Source organism: Octopus bimaculoides, chromosome 12 (assembly GCF_001194135.2).
Source record: "Octopus bimaculoides isolate UCB-OBI-ISO-001 chromosome 12, ASM119413v2, whole genome shotgun sequence".
Taxonomy (NCBI): Eukaryota; Metazoa; Mollusca; class Cephalopoda; order Octopoda; family Octopodidae; genus Octopus; species Octopus bimaculoides.
This window is the reverse complement of record NC_068992.1, coordinates 61,845,608-61,856,008: the sequence shown is the minus strand read 5'-3', so window position 1 is coordinate 61,856,008 and position 10,401 is coordinate 61,845,608.

Below are 10,401 nucleotides of genomic sequence, written 5' to 3'. Positions count from 1 at the left end.
ACCAGTTACGTTGGACGAAAAAATCAAACGAAAAAATCAAATAGCATTTCAACTTTGTTTGAGTATATGTGCGTGTTTGTGTGTGTGAGCATGTACAAGGGAAGTATGTGAATGTTTGTATCAGTGATTATTATGTACCTTATTACTACAATTAGCCGTCATATTTGACGGCACACGGTCAGCTAGTTTGTATACATGTGGTGGATCTTGCATGCATGAAGTGGATTCGATCCACCATAGCCAAATTTAAATTAACACTGCGACAGAACTTTTCCCATGGTGGAACAATGGTTTTTCTCTGACAGCAGTTTTACATTTTCCAGATGCCTTTAGCTAGGCTGAAATAATGTCTTCACCACTTGACCCTTTCTAACCTCTTCTAGTCCACCAAAAGCTAAGATAGAGATAACAAGACCACCAACTAAATCTATTGTTCTCAATGATATATCTATCCTTCTGGATAGTTATAAAAGCAAGAAACCCCAAGCAAAAAGTTAGTATAGTCACCAGTCTGTGACGATTCAACGAGTTCAGTCACCAGTCTGTGACGACTCAACGAGTTCAGTCACATGGTGATGACTCATTGAGAACGAAGTCTGGCTGACCAGCTACAACCTTGGTCAGAGGGAGAAATGAAGGATTAGAATGTCTGGTGATATGAATTTCTAATGGAGATCCATCCACCGCTACAAAACTGACCACTGGAAGCACTGCATGCTTGTATATGCCACAAATAAGTACCTCATTCAGTATTCTCTGAATATCCACCCCTCCAAATGTCTCTCTCACACCGACTCCACCCATCCCTTGAGACCAACCTTTTTATGGCGGGGTGAAGAGTTACTTGGCAACATTTCATTTGTCAGCCTTTCTTCGTCCTTTATTGTTCCACCTACGTTAGTGATTCATGCCCCTTGCCTCTCTCTCTCTTTCTCTCTCTATGTAATTAATTCAGAGTCAACTATCTTTAACTCTGAAAAGTGTCGTATTAATTATTGTTTCAAATTTTGTCACAAGGCCAGCAATTTCGGGGGATAAAGTCGATTACATCGACTCCAGTGCTCAACTGATGCTTATTCTATCGACCGTCATTAGGAACGGAACTCTTAACATTGCTACTCCATCGCAGAGTGACGACTACGTCTTTAAACAGGAAAACTTGATCAACAACAATTACTGTTTTCTAGTATAGAGAAGAAAATAGAATAAAACACGGATAAATCCCAATTCAATATAAATAAATCTGTCACGTTTTACTATATTTTCAGGAGTTATCTCCCTGGTTTACAAAACTATATGGCTGAAAGTTATTTATTCATATAGATATATAGTAAAAGGAAAAAAATTTTAATTGATCTGAAAAAAGAAAAAATCGAAATAATAAAAAAGTGGTGTTAATTTTTTGTTATTTAATTACATTCATTCTGCATTTGGAAAGTAAAAGTAGACAAAAAATAATGGTGAATATAAAAAAGTAACTTGGTTTTCTTAAACGAAACGAATAAGTACATATAAATAGTTCATGATATTATATTGTTTTCATTTCTTTACACAAAGGTAAAACAAACAAACAAAAAAAATTCGGTTCACTTAATGAATTAACATTACCGAAAAGTAAACACTTGTTATTAAAAATAAATATCGCATCGATAAAATTAGAATTGAAACTCAGATGTAATTATTTATTTTAAATTTTTTGGAAGTGCTATTTATGACCAGAGTTAAAGTAGATCAAAACAAACACACACACACACACACACACACATATATATATATATGTACGTATGTATATAAATTATGCAATTTCTTCGCTAACTAAAAAGCTAGAGGTAATGATTTACTAATTTTGAAACGCATACTTATTCGTTTCGGCAATTCGAGGTTTTGTATTTTCCATTATTTCAGTTATCAGTTTCAAGTACGCCGCTTCTCCGAGAAGTTCGTAGAAAGTGTTTTAATTATGACTGAAATATGTGAACGTAAGAAACCGAAAATTCGGGTAAAAATCGTGGACGAGATCATTAATAAAGAAGATCTAATTAAAAAGGAATATACTCTACACGATATTCAACAGGTAACTAAGAATATTGATTGTACAATTAAGTTCCTTGCATCGGTCGGTTTACTTCACAATTCAGTGGTATGTTGTACTCAGCACATGACTTTTGTGACTCGTAAACAATGTTCAGACGGGAAAGTTTGGTACTGTTCTATGTGCAAATCTCATCGTAGTATTAGGAATGATTCTTTCTTTTCTAAGTCTTCTATCCGTCTAACCCGCCATCTTGAACTTATTTATTGGTGGACGTCAATTGAGTCCACGCAGTCTGTTGTTATGAATCAGGTCGGTGTTGGTACAGAGGCCATAGTTAATTGGTATAACTATTTTCGTGATGTCTGTGCCATGTGGTGCATTGATCATCCTATAAAGATTGGAGGAGAAGGAGTGAAGGTAGATATTGCCGAGTCAAAATTTATGCACCGCCAATATCATCGTGGTCATTATAAGGAAGGCCACTTGATTCTTGGGATGGTGGAGCGCCACAGTCTTAATTCCGTCCTTGTCCCTGTCCCTGATCAAAGTGGTGCCACTTTGTTACCTATCATCCTTGAACATGTGTTACCAGGCACCTGCATAGTAACGGATGGTTGTCATTCCTATGAAAAACTTCAAGAATCAGCTGATCGCAATCTTCAGTTTATCGATCCCAAAGATGAAAAACTCAACAGAAACAAGATAGAAGGGACGTGGAATAACGTGAAAAATAGATATAAACATTTGTATGGACTTTCTGATAATCTCTTCTCGACTTACTTACAAGAATTCAGTTGGCGTCGTGTTCACAAAGATAATACATTTATGTCATTTATCTACTGGGTTCGGCACTATTATCCTGTGTAATGATTTTAGTGATGAAAAGCTTGCTTTTTTTTTTTTGAAGATGAAAAAATCAAGAATGTAAATAATTTTGTTATTGAATACTTTCATTCTTTCAATACAAACACATGTATTGGTGTTTGCTGGTGAGGCCGACATTGTCTTTGATCTGAGCAGTCAAAGACACACACACGTTCTCGCTATCTACCCAGTCTACTAATCAGCGATTGAGATTAGTCCCTCACATCAATTTTTTTTCTCAATAAAATGAAAATTACTTATTTCTGTACGATTTGCTTAATATGCGAGTATGTATGTATTTTTGTACATGTATATGTTTGTGTGCATTTATGCATTTTTGTGCATGTATATGTTTGTGTGCATTTATGCATTTGTGTGCATGTATATGTTTGTGTGCATTTATGCATTTTTGTGCATGTATATGTTTGTGTGCATTTATGCATTTTTGTGCATGTATATGTTTGTGTGCATTTATGCATTTTTGTGCATGTATATGTTTGTGTGCATTTATGCATTTTTGTGCATGTATATGTTTGTGTGCATTTATGCATTTTTGTGCATGTATATGTTTGTGTGCATTTATGCATTTTTGTGCATGTATATGTATCTTTTACTTGTTTCAGTCGTAAGACTGCGGCCTTGCTGGGGCACCGCCTTGAAGAATTTTTAGTCAAATGAATCGACCCCAGTACTTTTGCTTTTAAGTCTGTTACTCATTCTATCATTCTCTTTTTCTGAACTACTAGGTTACGAGGTGGTAGGCAAACACAGACACACGCACATACATACACACACACACAGGATGGACTTCTTTCTGTTTCCATCTATGAAAATTCACTCACAAGACTTTTGTCAACCTGAGGCTATAGTAGAAGACACTTACTTGTCCAAGGTGCCACACAGTGGAACTGAACTCAGAGCCATGTGGATGGGAAGCATGCTTCTTACTACGCAACCATGGCTGGTACAATATGTATGTATTTTTGTGTATGTATGAATGGGTAATGTTGTTGTTTAACACTTTCTCATAAAAGAACTTTTCATTTATCTTCATTGTTTCCCCATCAGTAATTTCCATCTGTCACTTTTGCTATTGTGCTCCCCACCACCACACACACTTTAACAGTAGTTTTCAGCTGTCTCTACTGACCACTAGTTGTTTTTGCACTGGTTAATTTTTTTTTTTTTTTTTTACTCTAGGCACAAGGCCCGAAATCTTTGGGGAGTGGGCTAGTCGATTAGATCTACCCCAGTATGCAACTGGCACTTGATTTGTCGGCCGCGAAAGGATGAAAGGCAAAGTCGACCACGACGGAATTTGAACTCATACTAACGTTTCTGCCAGCTGACAGATTCCTGACTATTTAGAGGTGGATTGGCATATCTACACAAGTGTGCCCCACCCTGACTTTGTTTCTTCATAACCTTTGGCAAAAATGTATATTTTCATCATGAGATTTTCTAGTTGGTGTACATTTTGAGTACAGGTACTGAATCTCTTATCCGGCAACCTTGGGACCAGAGGTGGTCTAGATTTCTGGACACAGGCTAAATATATACCGAAAATATAAAATAAACAACAGAAAGTAAAGAACAAAACTGTATAACATATACTAATTAATAAATTTGTAAAGCAGGGTCTGTTCCTTATTAAGCTACTTAAAACTTAAATATAGAATACTGCACTACATATAATGTATAGGCGAACTACTGCAGCCCACGAAATTCAAAGCTAGCCAATTTCAAAAATATCTGGATTCCGGATAAGAGATTTGGTACCTATATATTGGAATTTGATGTACAAAAAAAATGTTTTGATGATGGAGGTGGCTAATTCTGACAGTCTCATCAAAAGATATGAGGAAACAAAGTCGAGGTGTGTGAATTATTTGAGTCATCCTCACTCAGTTTTTTCAAATCAAATTCTGACATAATCATAATCTACACCATCTGAAAAATATCCCCTGTGGTGGTGGTAGCAGCAACAGTGGTGGTGTGAGTGGAGCACACATCTATAGTTATGCCAGTGGATTCAATGTAGAAATTTATCTGTTTTGTCTACACAATTCTGAATGGAATAAATCTAAAAACAAACTGAAATTTTGTGGTAGAGACAGGCAAAAGAATGGAAAAGGCCAGTGGAAGAAAGACTACTGGAATTAAATATAAAACTAATTTAAAGATTGCCTCTAACAACTACAACAACACACATTAATTGCAAACCAAAATATAGATTTATAAACATCTTCCTAAAAAGAAAAAAAACATCTTTAACTCCGGAACAGAGGTCTTCAAACTGTGCTTGCATTTCAGGAAATTCCTGCTGGCCTATTGGAACCCACAAGATAACAGGGTCACTGGCAATCGACAGCCAAAGAGAGACAATCCCCAGTTGTTGACATTGAGTAGTGAGGTCTTTTTCTCCATATTCCAGAGAGCCCACTCACTACAGAAGTCTTAAGCCAACAGGTTTTGGGATCTGACGATACGCTGTGAAGCTAAGCACTTCATGGACGGGAAACGAAACCCAGAGTTATCCCATAAACCGGCCTTATTGAACTTTATTTATATTATATACTTGTGCTGCTTTTTTTGATTTATGCTTTACAGAACATATACCCTTGGGCTTTAACTGCTCTTTCCAGCATGTGAGATGTCCTGTAAAGGTCACCTCTTTTGTGTATAAAAACGTACACTGATTTATATGAAAAATATGTTGTCTATTGACTTTATTATGCATACTGGCCACCGGTAAAATATTTCGCTAAATTTTCTACCCTTATACATATATATACCAACATAGCCACAGACACAATGTGTTGTGTGTGTTTTTCTCCAATCAGCGTTTGGCAACCTGTGTTTGTTTACGTCTCTGTAACTAAGACGTTTGGCAAATGAGAAGCTGGATAGAATAAGTACTAGGCTTAAAAATAAGCTTTGTGATCGATTTGTTTGACTAAACCATTCAAGGCGGTGCGTAAAAGACAACAGTAGTAAACGTATATTTTTAACAGAGTGGGGAAGCAAATTTTTTTTTTTCCCACGAGAGTTTCAGACACCAGTAAAGTACTCATTTGCATACAAGCCAATCAGATCTCACCTTCACCGTACCAAGTTAACAAATGTTGGCATTCAAAATGGCGACCTCCAATGCGAATCTTGTATTGTATTCAGAAGCCAATATCATCGATACTGAACACATACGCTTGTTAATGGTAGGTTTGAATTACTATGGCAATCAAAGATAATGTTTTGGATGAATATGAAAGTACAGAAACTGCTTGAAGGTTTTATAAATAAACTTTAATTTAAAAGACTTATCCAAAATATCTTATTTAGCTGTTATTTTTAGCACACCTCACAGCCATCTCAATGCTCAAGGACAAAAAGAAAGAAACATTAACCTAGACGGAGACGTTGCTGTCTGCCAGTAGAGGGGGGAAAGAGTAAAGAATACACGGTCCTGACTAGAAAGGATAAAGGTGACTCTGCTCCAATTGGCTATATGCAAATGAGTTCATTGTTGAGGTCCGGAACTCTCGTGGGGAAAAAATTGCAGCGGAGAAGGTTAATAGTAACCAAGGGAGATAAATGAAAATGGAGATCAGAGTTATCTCTCTTCGCTGTAAAAGATAAACTGGAAGAGCGACGGAAAAAAAGAATGAAAAAAGAAAGACCAAAGCAGAAAATAGTTTATTTATTTATTCATTCATATCAATTTACATTATTTCAAACTTTGGATTATTGCAATCTTTGCTCTTTACGTTCTATGTTCAAATTCCGCCGAGATCGACTTTGCCTTTCATCCTTTCGGGGTCGATCTAATCGACTGCTCCACCTCCCTAAAACTTTGGGGCCTTGTGCCTAGAGTAGAAAAGAATCTTTGCTCTTTGAAGAAATGTAACCCTGAAGGTAAAAAAAGAGGTTGTAGGGGGATGAAATTAATTTTTTTTTCTTTTCGGAGCCTCAAATTCGAGATATCATGATTATTTCTTTATCGTTTTAATTTCGTTTCTGTTTACTTCGGTTTATAGTTTGACACTTTCTATGTACAAAGATCGAAAGTTTACCACATTGTAACCCCCCTGGGTAAAAGCAGTGCCCGAGAGTCAACTATCACAGTATATTAAGACTTCATAGGATCATTGGATGCCTGCCGTTGTAAGGTGGCACTAAGTATGAGTAACAATAGTGAAGCATCTCTATCTACGAAGCGAACTTTAAGCGACAGGTTTTCACATCACCATTTAACAATTTGAGGTAGAAACCCATTCGCTTCTATTTATTGAGAAAAAATAAAAGTGATCTTTGGTTTTGGGTGCCTATATCTGTGGGATTAACAATCCTCTTCACTATAGGTACAAGGTCTGCTGTATTTTAGGGAGGGCTAGTCAAGTACATCAGTTACAGACATTGAGCACTTGTTTTATCGACATTTGAACTCAGAACATGAAAAACTGAATGAAATGCTCCTAAACGTTTTGTCTGGTACGATTTTACCACATTGCAGGACTAATATTTCACCTTTGATACAAGGCCTAATATTTTGGGGAAGGGGACTCGTCGCTTTTATCGACCTCAGTACTTTACTGGAACTTCTTTCATCGACACCGAACAGATAGTCAACCTTGTCAGAATTTGAACTCAGAAGGTAAAAACGGACGAAACACCACTAAGCATTTTGTCCGGCGTGCTAATGTTTTCGCCGAGTGTAGGACAAAAGCACCATAGTTAAAGTGCAAAAGTGGACAAAAGCTCCACGGTTATATTTTTCGATTAGTTTTGGTTTTTTTCATTTTTTACTTGCTTCAGGCATGAGACCGAGGCCGTGTTGGGGCACCACCTTGAAGAATTTTTAGTTGACCGTATCGACCCCAGAATTTTTTTTTCTTTTTACTTGTTGCGACCATGCTGGGGCACCATCTTGAAGAACTTTTAGTCGAATGTAACGAACCCAGAATTTTTTTTATGATTTTCAACCAGCACATTAAGTTAAGCCTAAAATGGCATTGTTTAACCTGTCTTTCTCTGAAGAAATTCAAACTAAAATCCAGTGATTAAGAATCAAAATTGTTGGCCTTAAATTGCTTATATCAGTTTTGTTTTTATGTTTACATGTTTTAATGAGTGGTCACTTATAAATGTATGGGATACAAGAAAAGCACCTAAATATCTTCTAAGAATTATTCCAAATCTCCACAGTGTCTATGTACGGTATAATATTCGAAAGTCATGGCGAAGAAAATTCGAAAAATTCCCGTCAAATCGGAGAATATCTAACTTACTTGTCGTCCAAATTCGAAACTCCGCCGTATTTTCTTCCTTCTGCTATTAGCTATTGAATATTTCACAATTTAAAAAGTGGTATACGTAGTGTATGGTCAATAGTCGATGCAGAATTACCTTGCTTGTCGTGTGTATTTCGATTAGAGTTGTTTAATAAATAATAAGGAAGGTACACTTCTAGCGTAAGTTTGTATAAAACAATGTTAGATGTGTTGTACACAAAACGAATAACTTCTGATTTCTTGATATTTTCTCTCTACATGTCCGAAATCATTACACTGCAAGTATTGCTTCATTATTTTGTACTGTTGCGTCATCTTTAGAAATAAAAATTGGTCAGCATAGTTTTTGTTATTGGAGTTGAGAGAGTCCGAAACGTAGTCAGCTAACAGGTACTCTTCTTGCAAGAAATTTTTCTTCAAAATCGGCCCGATTGTAACTGAGGTTTCTAATAAAATATCTGGTGTTCAACAATCAATATTCTATTCTCTGTTGGAATCCAATCAATATTTTGGCGACACAAATGTCTAATTTGATCATTTTCAAGTTTTAAAAAAATGAAGTTAAAACCGAAGTAAAATGAATAATATCTATTTTCCTCTTCTCTCTAACTGCATTGTGTGTAAATATATCGCGCAGAAAATCGTGTAAAAGCTATAGAGGAGATGTTATACAGATTTTTGTTTTTAATTTAGTCGTGTTTCCTTAATTTCATATCATGTGCCATTTTTCCTTGATTCCCTTTCATTTAACTTAAATATTTTTATTTTTTGTTTTACATTTCTTTCTGATGTCTAGAGATGGATATTGATGCGTATGAGCTTGTCTTATACGCATTGTCTTATTCATTCTGCCACAGCCAAGTTTGTCTTTTAGGGGCTCAAAGAAAATGGGAATGAAATTTCAGAAATAATAGTCACATTCTGTTATAATGCTCCTAATGCATAGAGGAAAGGTCATTCACTTAGCTGATATACTTTTTCTAAGGTAGTGAACATTTGTAAAAAATATATTTTGTTTCAAAGTCAAAACTACAGTAGAAACTCCACATTGAGCACACACACCTCCCTATAATGAAGACTATCATATGATAGGTAATTATTAAACTACTAGTATCCTGTGAAAACTCAACGATTATTTTGAAAACTGTAAGATAAAAATGTATATTTTTCTGAACCATAAGAACCGTGAAATGGTATAAAATTCTATATAAGTAATATTAAATGTACAATCTCAAGATACAGCGTTTCTGAAAGATTCTATATTCTCACGTCTTCTACTTTGTGATTTCATTTTATGTTAAGAGCAAAATCAAAGACATTATCTGTATTATTGTTTCACTACTTTAGTGGATTTATAACAAATCTCAATACGGTTATTTGAAAAGAAAGAAAAAAAACTATAAGAACACCTTACCTTTCTCTTGCTAGTTTTACATCATTTGTTGGACATATTTTATAAGTTCTCAGTAAGCAGACGACAATTAATTCACTAAAGCGCATGCGTTAACTGACAGCTAATGTGAAGTTTGCAAAAACAAAGCATAGTAAACAAACAGCACTTTTCGCTGTTCCGTTCAATAAACAACTTCCCTCACGTTCTCTCTCTCTCGTGCGTATGAAACTGATTAACTGAATACACTTTGCGATGCAAATTTGCAGATTTATTGTGATTAAAATACCCGTGACTTCAGAAAGAAAAAAACTTTTGAATGTTTTTAACCCACTTTCAGCGTCTGTGACTATCACTCAGTCCCACTTCGTTCGTTGTTTTTGTCTTTTCCCAGTTTGACCAATGAGCCACATTGCATTTCATTACGTGTAAATAGTAACCAAGGGACGTGAGTCAATAAATAAAATCCAGAGTTATCTCGCTTCTATGTAACAGACAAACGTTAAGGGCAACGGAAAACATAAAAAGAAAACCAAGGTTACCTCACATAGATTTTAATGCCAAAAGAATTGGTCAAAATCTATCAGAAGGAGTGCACGGTGGATAAGAGGTGAAAAGGATCATGAATTTTCAGAAATTATTTTTCATAAAAAGATGCCCCGCCCATTCCCACTTTTCGAAAGTCATGGCGAGAGAATATTGGGAAAATCCCATCAAAACGGAGAAAATTTAACTTATGTGGGCGTCCAGATCCGAAACTCCACCGTATTTTCTTCCTTGTACTAATAAATATTCCACAATATAAAAAGCGGCATATATTGTGT